Genomic DNA, 18,949 nt, shown 5'->3' on the forward strand with positions numbered 1-18,949 from the left:
ATCACAGACCTGTAATTTATATTGCTAATTTTTTTCACTACAAATGAGTAGTGCAAAAACATACTATGTCTGCAACATCACAGTATATCTGTTATGTTATAGTATTACTACTAAATCACAGTATTTCTGCCAATTCAAGGAGGCTGACTGTTACTAAGTGCATCAGTGTACATAGGTCATCTCTTGTGTTGGAGTGCCCTTTTGTGGCGCCTTTTGGGTAGTGCCTTAGTAAACGTGAACACTGCAAAGAAGTGGTATCAGACTGGTTTGTAGTGGAGGAATTTGTTGCCAGTTTCTTTCATCTTTAATCCGTATTCATGTTGTAATGTAGTAACTTTTGTGGCACAAATACCACAATATGGCAGAAATACTATGTTTTGGCACAAATACTTTGATTTGGTATACGTTAGCTTCTTCACCCCTTTTCAGCAAAATTTTCAATTTTTTCACCCCTTTTCAGCACAAATTCCAGCTTTTTTGGCGGTTTTCAGAAAAAAAAACTCTTTTCAGCAGAAACTCTGCTGATTCACCTCTTTTCTGCAAAATTTTCAGCCTTTTCACCTCTTATCAGCACAATTCTCAGCCGCTTCTGCTCATTTCAGCAAAATTGTCAGTCTCTCCACCTCTTCTTTGTGAGAATGAGTTTAGCTCAGTGAGATGAATAGCTACCTTGAGACCAGGAGGGCCAGGTTTGAATCCTGCTCAGGGCGACATGGTTTTTTTTCACCACCATACCACTTTTTGCAACTTTTCATCTTTTTCAGCTTTTCAGCAGACAGCTTCAGCGTTAAGGCATCCACACAGCATTTTCGCAGGAAATGCAAATTTTTCTAGTTATTATTATTATTCTAGTTGCTTCCGTACGTTTTTTGGACTTTAACTACTTCCACAATTTTCAGCCGATTTTCACCGTTCAAATTTTAAACTATTCAGCTTTTTCTGCTAACGACTGCTATGACTTTTGGTATTTTTAACTATTATACTTTTTAAAATATTAAGCTTTTTTCCTTTAATTTGTCCCATTGAAATGAATGGGAAACTTCCACAATTCTGCTAAAACTTGCTTGTTTTTGAAACTTAACTACTTCCTCATACTTTCACCTAGAACAACCATTCAAACTTTAAAATGTTCACAAATTTTTCTGCTATTGTTGTATGATTCAGCTTTTTCATATCTGTTACCATTTTCATCTTATCCCTCTTTAAGTTTTGAGTTTCATTTTTGTGATTTTTCACAAAATACATGCGTTGTTATGGTTGCTATGCACTTGGCTTTCAGTGAGCCACTGTAAGTTTTGCAGTCTTCTCTTCATGTCCGAACAACTTCTTGCTACTTGCTCAATTTTCACTCAACCCCCACAAATTATACATCAAAACGTAGGTATTTTTGCTGGCTTTCAGAAAATGTCACTGTCATTCTTGTGGGATTTATAGAATTTTGCCAAATCTCCTCAGACCAACACAAGGTCGGAAAAGTCTCCATACAAAGTCAATGGAGAGTTTGTTCAAAATCACCGCTTGATTTCTGTCATGAGAGGCATATTCGAATCGTCATATCTCCTTAACGAAGCGAAGTTAAAACATGAGGCTTGTCCCAGTATATCTTCAGACACTCCTGACGCTCACAATTCAAGAATTTTTTTCTCAAATATTACCATTTGGCCATGAATTGGGTTTGTTTGAGGGTAGGAAATTTGTCCCTCGCTCAGATTTCTTCAGATTTCAAACTCTGGAAATGAACCACTTTTTTCTCTCGTCATAACTTTTTGATGGATTTCCACAGAGACCTGAAAATTTCCATGACTGTTCACCAAAGCCTGCTGTCTCTTACGGTGAAAGAATGATATCGATACTCCAAATAGATTTAGAGTTAGAAAGCGTTGTTTGAGGGCAGGTCAAGGCATTTTTTGCTTCGCCTCTGCTCAGTTATGGTGCATTACAAGTCAAATATCTTTAATAATTCATATTTTAATGATAAATCGTGAACACTTTAAGATTCTCCCATCTCTTCTGAACAAAACGGTGTAAGAATGACCGTTCTAGCCCCTACGGTTAAGAAATTATGGCCATTTGTTTGAGGGGAATGCTCACTATGACAAATACACTGCAGAAATCCTGTCTCTCTCTGTGTCTGTGTGTGTAAAAGCCTGCACTTGGTGCACCAGTTTTGGCGGGAAAAAGCACACAGCCTCTCTGATTGGTGAATTCAAATTAAGCAGCTCCCAGGCTGCTTGACTGACCTAGAGTCTTGCTTGTCTCTCCCTGTGTGTGTGTGTGTGTGTGTGTGTGTGTGTGTGTGTGTGTGTGTGTGTGTGTGTGTGTGTGAGAGAGAGAGAGAGAGAGCCTTTTTATGGGAGCATCTTACTGTATGATTTAAATTCAATATATTTAGACTGGTTGACTGAATTTTGGTCCTGTGTGTGTCTCTCTGTGCTTGTGTGTTTCTATATGTGTCCATCTTTGTGTTTGTGTGACTGTTATACTTTTTTTTACTGATTTCTTTTTCATTTAACAATTACATTTGAGGGACCCTTAGCATGTTCAGGATTTTTTCAGCTGTCCATTTTGCTTTTCCAATTTTTCTATTTAAGTTATTACTATTGTGCTAAGTCATAGCATTTCTGCTGCTTTTCAGTATTTGTGCTAAATACAGCATTTCTGCTAAATCATACTATTTCTGCTATTTCATAAGATTTTTGCTACATGTAATGTTTCTGCTAAAAAATACAATTTCTCCCAAATATAGTATTTTTGATTAATTATAGTTTTTCTACCAAATCATAGTACAGTTTTACTGCTTTTTATATGGCTTCTAAGACAACCAATCATGTCTGAGGGCATGCACATTCAAATTTGCATATTGGGGCCCTCGTGGCTTCTTAGATAACCAATCATCTATGTCATATATCTATGATATTTCATATTTTTATTTTAAATGGTCAACATTTCAAGATTCTCCCATGTCTTCTGAACAAAACGGTCTAAGAACGACCATTTTAGCCCCTACGGTTAGGAATTTATGGCTGTTTGTTTGAGGGGAGTCCTCACTATGAGAAATAGACTGCAAAAATCCTGTCTCTCTCTGTGCTGTAAGAGCCTGCACTTAGTGCACCAGTTTTGGTGGGAAAAATACACAGCCTCTCTGATTGGTGGATTCAAATTAAGAAGCTCACAGCTGTTTGACTGACCTAGAAACATGCTGTTAACAGCCCCTGTTCACTTGCTGATGCTGCTGCTGCTGCTGCTGTGTGTGTGTGTGTGTGTGTGTGTGAGTGTGTGAGTGAGTGAGAGAGAGAGAGAGAAAGAAAGACACACACACACACAAAGACCCTTTTTAGGGCAGCATCTCATTGTTGGATAAAAATATAATATATTCAGACTGGTTGACTGGCATAGACCCTGTGTGTGTGTCTCTCTCTGTACATTTGTGTACCCATATTTGATTTTCTGTGTATTTGGTGATTTGTGTAACTATATTTGATTTTGTGTATATCTGTTGGCTGTTCTTATTTGTTTTTTTTTCTAAATGTATTTTTAATTTATTTTTTTTTCACAGGTGAACAAAAATTAGTTTTGAGCAAATTTAACCTTGTTCCTTTTTATTCAGCTTGTCATTTTACCTTTCCAATATTTTCACTTAAGTTATTACTATTCTGCTCAATCATAGTATCTGTTCTAAATCATTGTTATTAAGCTATATTGTAAGATTTCTGCTAAATCATAGTATTTCTACTATATTATATTTTTCTTTCTAAATATAGCATTTCTGCTATGTTACAATATTTGTGCTAAACTGGAGTATTTTTGCTAAAACATAGTATTTATTCAAAATTTCAATATTCATAGTATATTACAGTGTCTCTGGTAAATCACTGCATTTCTGCTTTGTTGTACTGTTTTTCTAAATCATAGTATTTCTGTAATGTTTAAGAATGTTTGGCTAAATACATTCTTTCTGTTATCTTATACTATTTCTCCTAATTTCTTGTATTTTTGAGAAGTTATCGTGTTTCTGGTAAGTTACAATATTTCTGCTAAGTTCTGCTATGCTATTGTATTTCTGCCAAGTATTATGTTTCCTCTAAGATATTACAGTTCTCCTAAGTTACTACATTTTAGCAAAGTTCCTTTGCTTCTGCAAAGTTTTTACAATTTCTGCAACTTTTCAGCTTTTTCAGCTAGTTTCAGCAGACAGCTTCAGCTGTAAAGCATCCACACTGCATTTTCGCAGGAAATGCAAATTTTTCTAGTTGTGTGGATGCTTTTTGCATCCACACTATTGAGTTCCTGTTTCTCTTTATTCTTTATTATCCTACTTTATTATTCTAGTTGCCACTTTTTGTACTTTTTTTGGCACTTTTCTACTTCCACAATTTTCAGCCGATTTTCACTGTTCAAATTTTAAACTATTCTGCTATTTCTGCTAATGTGTGCTATGACTTTTGGTATTTTTTGCTATTATACTTTTTAAAATATTAAGCTTTTTTCCTTTAATTTGTCCCATTGAAATGAATGGGAAACTTCCGCAATTCTGCTAAAATTTGCTTGTTTTTGAAACTTAACTACTTCCTCATATTTACACGTAGAACAACCATTCAAACTTTAAAATGTTCTCAAATTATTGGGCTATTCAGGTATAAGTCAGGTTTTTCAAATCTTTTACTGTTTTACTTTTATGCCTCTTAAAGTTTTGAGTTTCATTTTTGTGATTTTTCACAAAATACATGCGTTGTTATGGTTGCTATGGTCTTGGCTTCCAGTGTCCCACTGAAGGTTTTGCAGTCTTCTCTTCATGTCCGAACAACTTCTTGCTGCTCGCTCAATTTTCACTCAACTCACACAAATTATACATCAAAACGTAGGTATTTTTGCTGGCTTTCAGAAAATGTCACTGTCATTGTTGTGGGATTTAAAGGATTTTGCCAAATCCCCTCAGACCAACACAAGGTCGGAAAAGTCTCCATACAAAGTCAATGGAGAGTTTGTTCAAAATCACCGCTGGATTTCTGTCATGAGAGGCATATTCGAATCGTCATATCTCCTTAACGAAGCGAAGTTAAAACATGAGGCTTGTCTCAGTATATCTTCAGACACTCCTGACGCTCACAATTCAAGAATTTTTTTCTCACCTATTACCGTTCTGAAATGAGTTAGACTTGTTTGAGGGTAGGAAATTCGTCCTTCGCTTAGATTTCGTCAGATTTCAAACTCTGGAAATGAACCACTTTTTTCTCTCGTCATAACTTTTTGTTGGATTTCCACAGAGACCTGAAAATTTCCATGACTGTTCACCAAGGCCTGCTGTCTCTTACGGTGAAAGAATGATATCGATACTCCAAAGAGATTTAGAGTTACAAAGCTTTGTTCGAGGGCAGGTCAGGGCAGTTTTCGCTTCGCCTCTACTCAGTTATGTGCATTATAAGTCAAATATCTTTAATAATTCATATTTTAATGATAAATTGTCAACACTGAAAGATTCCCCCATCTCTTCTGAACAAAACGGTGTAAGAATGACTGTTCTAGCCCCTATGGTTAGGAAATTATGGCCATTTGTTTGAGGGGAGTCCTCACTATGAGAAATAGACTGCAGAAATCCTGTCTCTGTGCTGCGTGTGTGTAAAAACAGGTGCACCTGTTTTGGCGGGAAAAGGTACACAGCCTCTCTGATTGGTGGATTCAAATTTAGCAGCTCCCAGGCTGCTTGAGTGACCTAAAAACTTGATTTTCTCTCCCTGTGTGTGTGTGTGTGTGTGTGTGTGTGTGTGTGTGTGTGTGTGTGTGTGTGTGTGTGACACACAGAGAGAGGGCGAGAGCCTTTTTATGGGAGCATCTTATTGTATGATTTTAATTAAATATATTTAGACTGGTTGACTGAATTTGATCCTGTGTGTCTCTCTGTGCTTGTGTGTTTCCATATGTGTTCATATTTGTGATTGTTTGACTGTTATACTTTTTTTTTGCTGATTTTTTTTCATTTAACAATTACATTTGAGGGACCCTTGGCATGTTCAGGATTTTTTCAGCTGTCCATTTTGCTTTTCCAATTTTTCTATTTAACTTATTTGTATTGTGCTAAGTCATAGCATTTCTGCTGATTTACAGTATTTGTGCTAAATACAGCATTTGTGCTAAATCATACTATTTCTGCTATTTTATAGGATTTGTACTTAATATAGTATTTCTGCTTAATTATAGTATTTCTGCCATTTTATAGTATTTGTGCTAAAACATAGTATTTCTACTAAATGCAGTATTTCTGGGTAATCATTGTATTTCTATATATTTCTGCCAGGTCCCCAGGGAGTCAGTCCTCTGTAAGGACTGTAATATTCAAACTTACCTATCAGGACCTGGACGGCTTCCCAGCCAGCCAATCATATCTGAGCCCTGGCACATTCAAATTTGCATATTGGGGCCTTCATGGCTTCTAAGACAACCAATCATATCTGAGCCCTGGCACATTCAAATTTGCATATTGGAGAATTCATGGCTTCTAAGCCAACCAATCATCTATGTCATATATCTTTAATATTTCATATTTGTATTTTAAATGGTCAACATTTCAAGATTCCCCCATGTCTTCTGAGCAAAACGGTCTAAGAATGACTGTTTTAGCCCCTACGGTTAGGAATTTATGGCTGTTTGTTTGAGGGGAGTCCTGACTATGAGAAATAGACTGCAAAAATCCTTTCTCTCTCTGTGCTGCATGTGTAAAAGCCTGCACTTGGTGCACCAGTTTTGGCGGGAAAAAGCACACAGCCTCTCTGATTGGTGGATTCAAATTGAGAAGCTCACAGCTGTTTGACTGACCTAGAAACACACTGTTCACTTGCTGCTACTGTGTGTGTGTGTGTGTGTGTGTGTGTGTGTGTGTGTGTGTGTGTGTGTGTGTGTGTGTGAGAGAGAGAGAGAGACAGGGAGGGAGGGAGAGAGAGAGAGACAGAGAGAGAGAGAGGGAGAAAGAAAGACACACACAAAGACCTTTTTTAGGGCAGCATCTCATTGGTGGATAGAAATTTAATATATTCAGACTGGTTGACTGACATAGACCCTGTGTGTTTGGCTCTCTCTATGCTGCGTATGTGTAAGCAGTTGCACCTGTTTTGACAGGAAAAAGTAAACAGCCTCTCTGATTGGTGGATTCAAATTTAGCAGCTCCCAGGCTGCTTGAATGACCTACAAACTTGCTGTTCTCTCCCAGTGTGTGTGTGTGTGTGTGTGTGTGTGTGTGTGTGTGTGTGTGTGTGTGACAAAGAGAGAGAGATAGAGAGGGCGAGAGAGAATTTCTATTGAAGCATCTTATTGTATGGTTTTAATTTAATATATTTAGACTTGTTGACTGAATTTGATCCTGTGTGTCTCTCTGTGCATGTGTGTTTCCATATGTGTACATATTTGTGATTGTGTGACTGTTATACTTTTTTTGCTGATTATTTTTCGTTTCACAATTACATTTGAGGGACCCTTAGCATGTTCAGCATTTGTTCAGCTGTCCATTTTGCTTTTCCAATTTTTCTATTTAAATTATTACTATTGTGCTAAGTCATAGGATTTCTGCTGCTTTTCAGTATTTGTGCAAAATACAGCATTTCTGCTAAATCATACTATTTCCGCTATTTTATAGGATTTCTACTTAATATAATATTTCTGCTTAATTATAGTATTTCTCTCATTTTTCATATTTCTGCTAAGTTCTGCTATGCTATTTTATTTCTGCCAAGTATTATGTTTCCTCTAAGATATTAGAGTTCTGCTAAGTTACTACATTTTAGCAAAGTTCCTTTGCTTCTGCAAAGTTTTTACAATTTCTGCAACTTTTCAGCTAGTTTCAGCAGACAGCTTCAGCATTCCAGCATCCACACTGCATTTTCGCAGGAAATGCAAATTTTTCTAGTTATTATTCTAGTTGCTTCCGTACGTTTTTTGGACTTTAACTACTTCCACAATTTTCAGCCGATTTTCACCGTTCAAATTTTAAACCCTTCAGCTTTTTCTGCTAACGACTGCTATGACTTTTGGTATTTTTAACTATTATACTTTTTAAAATATTAAGCTTTTTTCCTTTAATTTGTCCCATTGAAATGAATGGGAAACTTCCACAATTCTGCTAAAACTTGCTTGTTTTTGAAACTTAACTACTTTCTCATACTTTTGCCTAGAACAACCATTCAAATTGTAAAATGTTCACAAATTATTGGGCTATTCATGAATGATTCAACTTTTTCATATCTGTCACCGTTTTCATCTTATCCCTCTTTAAGTTTTGAGTTTCATTTTTGTGATTTTTCACAAAATACATGCGTTGTTATGGTTGCTATGCACTTGGCTTTCAGTGTGCCACTGTAGGTTTCGCAGTCTTCTCTTCATGTCCGAACAACTTCTTGCTACTTGCTCAATTTTCACTCAACTTCCACAAATTATACATCAAAACGTAGGTATTTTTGCTGGCTTTCAGAAAATGTCACTGTCATTGTTGTGGGATTTATAGAATTTTGCCAAATCTCCTCAGACCAACACAAGGTCGGAAAAGTCTCCATACAAAGTCAATGGAGAGTTTGTTCAAAATCACCGCTGGATTTCTGTCATGAGAGGCATATTCGAATCGTCATATCTCCTTAACGAAGCGAAGTTAAAACATGAGGCTTGTCCCAGTATATCTTCAGACACTCCTGACGCTCACAATTCAAGAATTTTTTTCTCACCGATTACCGTTCTGAGATGAGTTACACTTGTTTGAGGGTAGGAAATTCGTCCTTCGCTCAGATTTCTTCAGATTTCAAACTCTGGAAATGACGCACTTTTTTCTCTCGTCATATCTTTTTGATGGATTTCCACAGAAACCTGAAAATTTCCATGACTGTTCACCAAAGCCTGCTGTCTCTTACGGTGAAAGAATGATATCGATACTCCAAATAGATTTAGAGTTAGAAAGCGTTGTTTGAGGGCAGGTCAAGGCAGTTTTTTCTTCGCCTCTACTCAGTTATGGTGCATTACAAGTCAAATATCTTTAATAATTCATATTTTAATGATAAATTGTGAGCACTTTAAGAATCCCCCATCTCTTCTGAACAAAACGGTGTAAGAATGACCGTTCTAGCCCCTACGGTTAGGAAATTATGGCCATTTGTTTGAGGGGAATGCTCACTATGAGAAATACACTGCAGAAATCCTGTCTCTCTCTGTGCTGCGTGTGTAAAAGCCTGCACTTAGTGCACCTGTTTTGGCGGGAAAAAGCACAGCCTCTCTGATTGGTGGATTCAAATTAAGCAGCTCCCAGACTGCTTGACTGACCTAGAAACTTGCTTGTCTCTCCCTGTGTGTGTGTATGTGTGTGTGTGTGTGTGTGTGTCTGTGTGTGTGTGTCTGTGTGTGTGTGTGTGTGTGTGTGTGTGTGTGTGTGTGTGTGTGTGTGTGTGTGTGTGAGAGAGAGAGAGAGAGCCTTTTTATGGGAGCATCTTACTGTATGATTTAAATTCAATATATTTAGACTGGTTGACTGAATTTGGTCCTGTGTGTGTCTCTCTGTGCTTGTGTGTTTCTATATGTGTCCATCTTTGTGATTGTGTGACTGTTATACTTTTTTTACTGATTTTTTTGTCATTTAACAATTACATTTGAGGGACCCTTAGCATGTTCAGGATTTTTTCAGCTGTCCATTTTGCTTTTCCAATTTTTCTATTTAAGTTATTACTATTGTGCTAAGTCATAGCATTTCTGCTGCTTTTCAGTATTTGTGCTAAATACAGCATTTCTGCTAAATCATACTATTTCTGCTATTTCATAAGATTTTTACTACATGTAATGTTTCTGCTAAAAAATACAATTTCTCCCAAATATAGTATTTTTGATTAATTATAGTTTTTCTACCAAATCATAGTACAGTTTTACTGCTTTTTATATGGCTTCTAAGACAACCAATCATGTCTCACACATTCAAATTTGCATATTGGGGCCCGCGTGGCTTCTTAGATAACCAATCATCTATGTCATATATCTATGATATTTCATATTTTTATTTTAAATGGTCAACATTTCAAGATTCTCCCATGTCTTCTGAACAAAACGGTCTAAGAACGACCATTTTAGCCCCTACGGTTAGGAATTTATGGCTGTTTGTTTGAGGGGAGTCCTCACTATGAGAAATAGACTGCAAAAATCCTGTCTCTCTCTGTGCTGTAAGAGCCTGCACTTAGTGCACCAGTTTTGGTGGGAAAAATACACAGCCTCTCTGATTGGTGGATTCAAATTAAGAAGCTCACAGCTGTTTGACTGACCTAGAAACATGCTGTTAACAGCCCCTGTTCACTTGCTGATGCTGCTGCTGCTGTGTGTGTGTGTGTGTGTGTGTGTGTGTGTGTGTGTGTGTGTGTGTGTGTGTGTGTGTGTGAGTGTGTGAGTGAGTGAGAGAGAGAGAGAGAAAGAAAGACACACACACAAAGACCCTTTTTAGGGCAGCATCTCATTGTTGGATAAAAATATAATATATTCAGACTGGTTGACTGGCATAGACCCTGTGTGTGTGTCTCTCTCTGTACATTTGTGTACCCATATTTGATTTTCTGTGTATTTGGTGATTTGTGTATCTATATTTCATTTTGTGTATATCTGTTGGCTGTTCTTATTTGTTTTTTTTTCTAAATGTATTTTTATTTTATTTTTTTCACAGGTGAACAAAAATTAGTTTTGAGCAAATTTAACCTTGTTCCTTTTTATTCAGCTTGTCATTTTACCTTTCCAATATTTTCACTTAAGTTATTACTATTCTGCTCAATCATAGTATCTGTTCTAAATCATTGTTATTAAGCTATATTGTAGGATTTCTGCTAAATCATAGTATTTCTACTATATTATATTTTTCTTTCTAAATATAGCATTTCTGCTATAGAATAGTATTTCTGCTATGTTACAATATTTGTGCTAAACTGGAGTATTTTTGCTAAAACATAGTATTTATTCAAAATTTCAATATTAATAGTATATTACAGTGTCTCTGGTAAATCACAGCATTTCTGCTATGTTGTACTGTTTTTCTAAATCATAGTATTTCTGTAATGTTTAAGAATGTTTGGCTAAATATATTCTTTCTGTTATCTTATACTATTTCTCCTAATTTGTTGTATTTTTGAGAAGTTATCGTGTTTCTGGTAAGTTAAAATATTTCAGCTAAGTTCTGCTATGCTATTGTATTTCTGCCAAGTATTATGTTTCCTCTAAGATATTACAGTTCTGCTAAGTTACTACATTTTAGCAAAGTTCCTTTGCTTCTGCAAAGTTTTTACAATTTCTGCAACTTTTCAGCTTTTTCAGCCAGTTTCAGCAGACAGCTTCAGCTGTAAAGCATCCACACTGCATTTTCGCAGGAAATGCAAATTTTTCTAGTTCTATTTTATTATTATTATAGATTCCGTACGTTTTTTGTACTCCTACTCCTTCAAAACCGTTCAACTTAGAAAAACCATTCAAACACCGTTAGATTCCTCTTCTTTTGGACATGACTGCTTCTATTTTTCTCATTTTTAACATTTATATTTTTAATTTTATTCAACTTTTTTCAACAAAAATTTCCCATGTATTTCAATGGGGAGACCCTTCAAATCCTCATTCAACTTACTCATTTTTAAACTCCTACTACTTCCACATACGTTGACATAGAGCCACCATTCAAACTTTATAACGAAGCCAAGACATTCAACTATTCAACTTGTATTTATCTTTTCAATATCTTTTATACTTTTTCTTCAGTTCCAGTTTAAGTTTCATGATGTTTTTTCAGCCGTTTCAGAGTTTATAATGGGTGTGTATGGGACGGAATGTTGCTGCTAGAGTGAGACAGCTCAACTCCTAGAGTGAAAGGAGGAAAAAAATTAATCTTAAAATATTTTTTAAAACTGCTGCTGTGTCCGCGGCGTTTGCTCTACAGGTATGATTTTACCCTCAAAACGTTGCCATCGCTGTCCTCTTTCATCCAATGTGTTTACTATTGTACTAGGTGTTATGGTTCTTTCATAAATGTCACCAATGCACAGCCTCCCCCCTCCAACTCCTCCATAGACTCTAATGTTAAAATGGCTCAGAAGGTTCGTTTGAAAATCAGAAGAGCATGCTGTCTTTCCACTGTCACCACGTCCATATAATAAACTCCACAGGCATGAAAACTGAGAATTCAGTAGACTAGACAGTGCTGGCGCTCACGGTGAAAGAATTTTGTCAATACGACATGTACTTTTCATTTAGGAGCGATTTGTTTGGGGCTGACTTTTCTGTTCATTTTAAGCAGCAAAAGTGAGGTGCATGTCTGTGTGCGTGTGTATGGACCCATTGGGTGCAGTCACTATAGCAACCAGGCTCACACCTGGCTGCCTAACGAGCTCTGTCTCTCACTCTGCCAAGATTCATCTTAAACACTTCTCTTTCAACTGCTGCTGTGTCCACAGTGTTGCTCTACAGCCATCATTTTACCCTCAAAACGTCGCCATCGTTCTTCTCTTTCCAACACCGTGTCTTTCAAAGCTCATACATACAAACTTTTTAAACTGTGTGGATTCAAGTGGAGGGATCACATTTTAGTCATTCAGTTAATCAAAGAATATGAACTTTTAATATTCATTCAGAGGTTTTTTGACTCTAAATTTTCTATTCTCATTTCTTAGGTTTTTCTAATTTTTATTTAAAAACTTTTCAGCTCTTTTCCAACTTCTTCTGTGTGATTATCAGCTTTTTCGGAGTTCAGCACTTTTGTTTTCAGTTTAAAAATTCAGTTTTTTTTTATCTCATTCAAAATTTTTAACTTAAATTCAGTAATTAATTCATTTCACTGCATACATTCAGATTCAAGCATTCACACTGCAGTTTCTTCAGAAAATGCACTTTCTAGTTATTATTATTATTGTTGTTGTTGTTGTTGTTGTTGTTGCTGTCGTTGTTTCTCGTTGTTAATATTATTTTATGACAAAATGTTGACACACTGTGTGAAATGTAAATAAAATTGAATGGTTTGTAAATCTCATGAACCCATACTTTATTCATAACACAACACAGAAAACAAATGAGCTCATTGTGAATTTGGTGGCAGCAACATCCCAAAAAGCTTGCAGCATGTTTCCAACATCACCTCTACTTTCAACAACTGTCCATAAACACCTGGGAACTGAAGAGACCAGGTGCTGGACTTTTGGGAGAGCATCATTTTTGTCTGATATAAGGGACAGAGCTGCTCAACAGTCCTGCGGCTTTTCATCTCGTGATGTCACAAATACCTGCACCACAGACAGGCCGGTTCAGGACTTGCAGTCTTCCACTACAAAGCCCTGCTGTAGTGTGCAGCTTAGCATCATCCTCCTTAAACATGTAAAAGACATCATCTCCATGGGAGCACATGTTGCTCTAAAACCTGTGTATATAATTCAGTCTGGATGGTTCTTTTCCAAATGTGCAAGGTGCCAATTCCATAGGCACTGATGCCAACCATCAGAGATGCAGCCTTTTTAAACACTGATAACAAACTTCAGCTCAGACATGTAAAGCGTCTCATTACAGACGATTTGCAGCCGGCGAGCCTTCAAAGTCTTGGGTCTGAGATAAGTCCGTAAGAAACCACACACCACAGCCGCTCTATCACGTGACACATACTGCACCTAAGTGCTAAGGTCATGTGTTGGGTTACGCCATGTCGCAAGTTTTGTGAGGTGCTTTTGTGATATTTAGTAGATCGGATTACATCTTATTTCATTTATTACTTATATACGATCCAGTAATTTAGGTCAGTATCGGACTGATACCGATACGCAACATCGGATCGGTCCATCTCTAGTTCAGCCTTATAAAATAAACACAGTTTAAAAACATCTAACAACTAAATCAAGCGTAGCCTGAACTTACAGTCACTGAATACAAGTGTCCCTGCTCTCAGATACAAAACCTGCCTTTAAAAGTTAAGAGTAATGAAATCAGCAGTACTGATTCGATCATTTGTAGTCTCACACACTTGTGCATTTTGTTGTTTTGGTTCACATCGGTTGATTTTCTGCTGTAAACAACTAAAGAGAACATTTTATAAACCTCTGAGTGTCCATCAGGATCCTGTAGAAACAGCTTCCATGTCAAAGATCAATATTCTGAATTCTGTTTAAAAAGAAAAAGATTTTAAGTAAATTCTCTAAAGAATTCAACATCTGTTTTTTTTCTACTATTTATTTATTTTTTAAAACGTCACTCTAGCACAGATTTCTTTAGTCACATGTCTTTCTGTGTCTTCCATACAAACATTAAACATGCAAACACTCAACACAGCAACACTGAAAGCATTTGATTGTAACTTTCATTCAATCAAACTTCATACACAATTACAATAATGGAACAAAAGACAATCTAAACATTAAAACACTACAGCCAATGAAGAAACAAATAAAACCAATCACAATATCAAAATATGATCATAGAAAAATAGAAGAAGACGATGACAGCTCCAGCACCCCCCACGAGCCTGAAAAGGATATGTGGAAGCAAACGGATGGATGGAAAAGTAGAAGAGACATATCATACAATTCATATACGTTCATGTGATCTCTACGTTCAAAAAACCCAATAACCTTGAATCCTCCTTTTAAATTACATTTACATTTCTGCTGGCAGCAAAGAAATTAATCAGAAATTAACCACAATTAATCTGCAGCTTCATCAATGTGATGCTGAGTTTCTGACTGAAATTCAGTCTGAACATGTCTGACTCTGTTAAACAGTCAGAGTGTTTCTCTAACAGCAGGAGCCTCTTTACACTCAGCTTCACTCAGACGAGCTGAGGAATGATCAAGCAAACTTCTTCTTCTGTCATTTTTAACAGCAGCTTGCATCCAAAGATGTTGAACTACTGCCATCTCCTGGCTTTTACTCTTACTTCTCTTCCAGATCCTCAGATCCTCTTGATGAGATCAGTATTTCTCAAAAATGAAAAACCGCTCCTTTCACCTCATCATGACTTAACTGATTAACCACTTTTTCAAACGTAAGTTTCATTTCACAACCAGTTCCTACCCTCAACACTCTCCTTTGACTTCTATACTTCCTGCAACTAATAACCACATGTTCAAGCGTCTCCATAGCATTACACCATCACATAACCCAGTCGGATGTTTCCCCATCATAAAAAGAGAACCATTCAGAAAGCAATGACCTGTTTGTATTCTCCTGCTGCCTATTTCCAGACTTTTCAGTCCAGAAGACAAAACTTTCACTCCAGAGTCCTTCAGGTCATTGTTACTCAGGTCAAGCTGTCTCAAACTAGAGGGCTGGGAGCTGAGTAGTGAAGACAGAGTTTCACAGCTTCTCTCTGAGACACTGCAGACACTCAATCTGAGAGACAATAATAAGAAAAATAATAATGTTAAACTTTCTGTTCTGAACCTTTGAAAAATACATGATCGAGATAAAATATTGTCTCTATAGAGGATAAATCATGTAGAGGGTTAATTAATCATCAATAATTGAACAATTAGTCATTATTAAATAATTTATTGAATGTCATTAATGAATTAAGTTCAAAATACTTAATAAATGAAATATATACATAATTGATTTAATGCCAAGTAATTTAATTTAAAACATTTCCAATAAATTAATGCAAATTTATTGATTTTTAAATATATTTAATTAATCACTTATTGACACATTTAATTAATTATTTAAGAATCTATTTATTTAATTCATTTGGGCCCTTCTAGCCCTGCAGCTGTGCATGTGCTTACATATCCATTGGTATGTATCCTACAGGTATTCTCACAGCAGTTGTTTCATAACTGCATAATTTTACTGAAGTTTAATGTGTCAGCGGAGCACATGTGGAACTGAACCATTCGCTTGTCTTAATTATCTGATGTTTATATGTGTTACACTTTTTTAATCTTTAATTTTAAATTGAAACTAACATTTAAAAACATTTGGTACAATGTGGAAAGAGGAAGAGTATTTCCACCAGGAGCAGAAACGTCTGACTCAGCATGACGATGCTGTTGGTGGATACTGAAGAGCTCAGCCTGTCAAGACAGGATTAGGTTATCGTTTTTAAAAATGTTTATTCAATTATATTCTGAGGCCAGTTATCTGGTATAATGTTTGGAAGTCTATTAAAATCAAAATAAAATCAGATGTGTGGTCTTTTGGTTGTTTTTGTTCAATAAGCAGATGTTGGTGTTTCAGCAATGCAGTAACTTAAGTTTAAAAGGCTTGTTAGAAACTATGAAACACATCATACAGACTTCTGGACATTAGAAGACGACTAATAATCATCATGAATAAGACTAAAGGCAGGAAGGTGTCCTTTCTAACTAATAATATTAATAGTGGTTGGCACCTCCAAATTTATATGATAGTCTGTCTGCAGCTGAGACAATACAAACTCAAACTGTGGGGAGAAGATTATATCACTTCAGTTTAAATTGACCTGGAAGCGCCACATTCAATCAATCAATCAATCTTTATTTATAAAGCACTTTTCATACAAAACAAACTGTAGCACAAAGTGCTTTACATGGTTAAAAGCAGCCCACCCCACCCTCCCACTCATTCCCCGCACTCTCATTAACAGAAACGGTCATGGATACACACATCCCCCCCCCCACACACACACACACACACACACACACACACATATACATACACACACACTTAAAGAGTAAAATTGGGCTGGGTACGCATTAGCCAAGTGAGGAAACACTATCACAGGGAGCTGTCTGCACCGGGAGCCGGTCACAGACCGCAGCCTCCAGGCTGGGCACACAGCAGGAGGGCGGCAAAGAAGCCCCCCAGCCAGGCTGAGAGGATCCACAGAGCCCCAGCAGCCACGGTCAATCACAGCCCCGGTGCAGAGAGCCCCCTCCGAGGAAACACTGGAGATATAACCTAATAAGAATTTAAACAGGATAAAAAGATAAAATAAATAAGAGTGGGATACAATATAAATATAAGTATAAACAGAGTAAGAAGATAAAAAATGAATAAGAATACAATCAATAGATATTAGGTAAAACTAAATGAATAATATAAATAGAATAACAGGATAGAATAAATAAGCATAAAATAAATAAACGTTAGTTAAAAGCTAAATTAAAAAGGTGGGTCTTGAGCCTGTTTTTAAAAACATGAACGTTCTCTGCGGCCCTGAGCTCCTCCTTCGTCAGCACACGAGCTGCAGAGTTTTGCAAAAGTTGCAAAGGTGAAATATTCTTTTTGGGGAGACCAGAGAGCAGGGCATTGCAATAATCAATGCGACTGGTAATAAAAGCATGCATCAGCATCTCCGTGTTGGCCCGAGAGAGAATAGGGCGGACTCTGGCTATATTTTTTAGATGATAAAATCCAATTTTGGTTACATGTTTAATATGTGGGATAAAACCAAGCTCAGAGTCAAGAATAACACCCAGGTTTTTCACTTGTAGTGAAGGACATAGTGAAAATGCCTGTAATTATCACAGACTTCTTTGTTTATAGCATTTTTTATGTGCTGTATAGATTATACAGTTAGGTCCATAAAAATCTGGACAGAGAGAACTTAATTTCTAATTTTGGTTCTGTACATACACTAAAATCAATTTTAAATGAAACAACTCAGATGTGTTTGAAGTGCAGACTTTCAGCTTTAATTCAGGGGGTTGAACAAAGAGATTGCAGAAAAATGTGAGGAACTAAAGCATGTTTAACACAATCCCTTCATTTCAGGGGACATGTAGAGGAAAAATAAGAAAAATTAAATAACTTAATTAAATTAATTAAATAATAAGATTGTCAGCTGATAACCAGCTTCATGCGACCGCTTATCCTGGTCCCAGTGTTAGGGTGAGTGAATCCAGTTAACAGAAAGATATCCTGGATATACTTGACTGACTTTTTAGACTCAAGATTAATAATCATAATAAAAATTATTTAAAATTATTATTTTTATTTTTATAAATTATTATATATTGTTTTATATTTTATAAATATAAATTATTTTTAATTATTATTATTATTTAAAAACATTTTTAGGAGGAGTGTGGAGACGAGAGGGCAGCGAGCACGGGGTGCTCAGACACTGAGGAGCAGAGACAAAGAACACTAACACTGGCAAGAGGACATGTCAGAGTCGGGAACGCACTGGGGATTTATTGTTGTTTGGATTATTTAGCATCACTGTAAATAAATGCACTGAGCTCATCAAAGAGTCCAGCATTTGGGTCCTCCTTCCCCTCATCATAGTCTGCCACACAGACCGTGACAGAAAAGCCCACTAAAAGAACGCCCACCAGACCAAAGCAATGGTTTTGACTTGATCAGCATTAACCCCGCCCCCTGACTTTGATGGGTGAAGCTGACAAATAAAATGTATTTATGAACAGCGATGCAGGGCCAGGAGTAGCAACGTGAATTAAATAAATACATCATTAAATAATTCATTAAACGTGTCAGTAAAATAATTAAAATAGAAAACAAACCAATAATTGATTAAATATGTAATTAACTAATTTGAATTGTATATAAACAAATAATGAAACATTTTAAATGAAATTAATGGATAATTCATTATTAATATATTTCTTTAACTGATTATGTACATTTTTTAATTAATTACTGAAATAATTAATTTATTAGTGATGTCTTTATTTAATGCAACCATAAAATACCATATAAATACCATAAATTGCTAATTTATTCTAAATAAGTACAAGACATCAATTTTAAATGGTTAAATTATAATAATGAATACATGCAACTATAACTGATGACATAAAAATGAGGATTTCTTAAGCTAAAGCCAAAGTGCTGACTCATTTTGCATGTTACTCTCAAATGTTTTCCCTAATAACAATAACATAATTGCACTTTAGCCACAAGAGGGCAGCAGCATCAATATAAGTCACATGTATATAAAGGTACAGTGATTATATTACAGTGATTCTGACAAAAACAAAACAGAAGTTGA

This window comes from Pelmatolapia mariae, linkage group LG20, assembly GCF_036321145.2.
Source record: "Pelmatolapia mariae isolate MD_Pm_ZW linkage group LG20, Pm_UMD_F_2, whole genome shotgun sequence".
NCBI classification, from domain to species: Eukaryota; Metazoa; Chordata; class Actinopteri; order Cichliformes; family Cichlidae; genus Pelmatolapia; species Pelmatolapia mariae.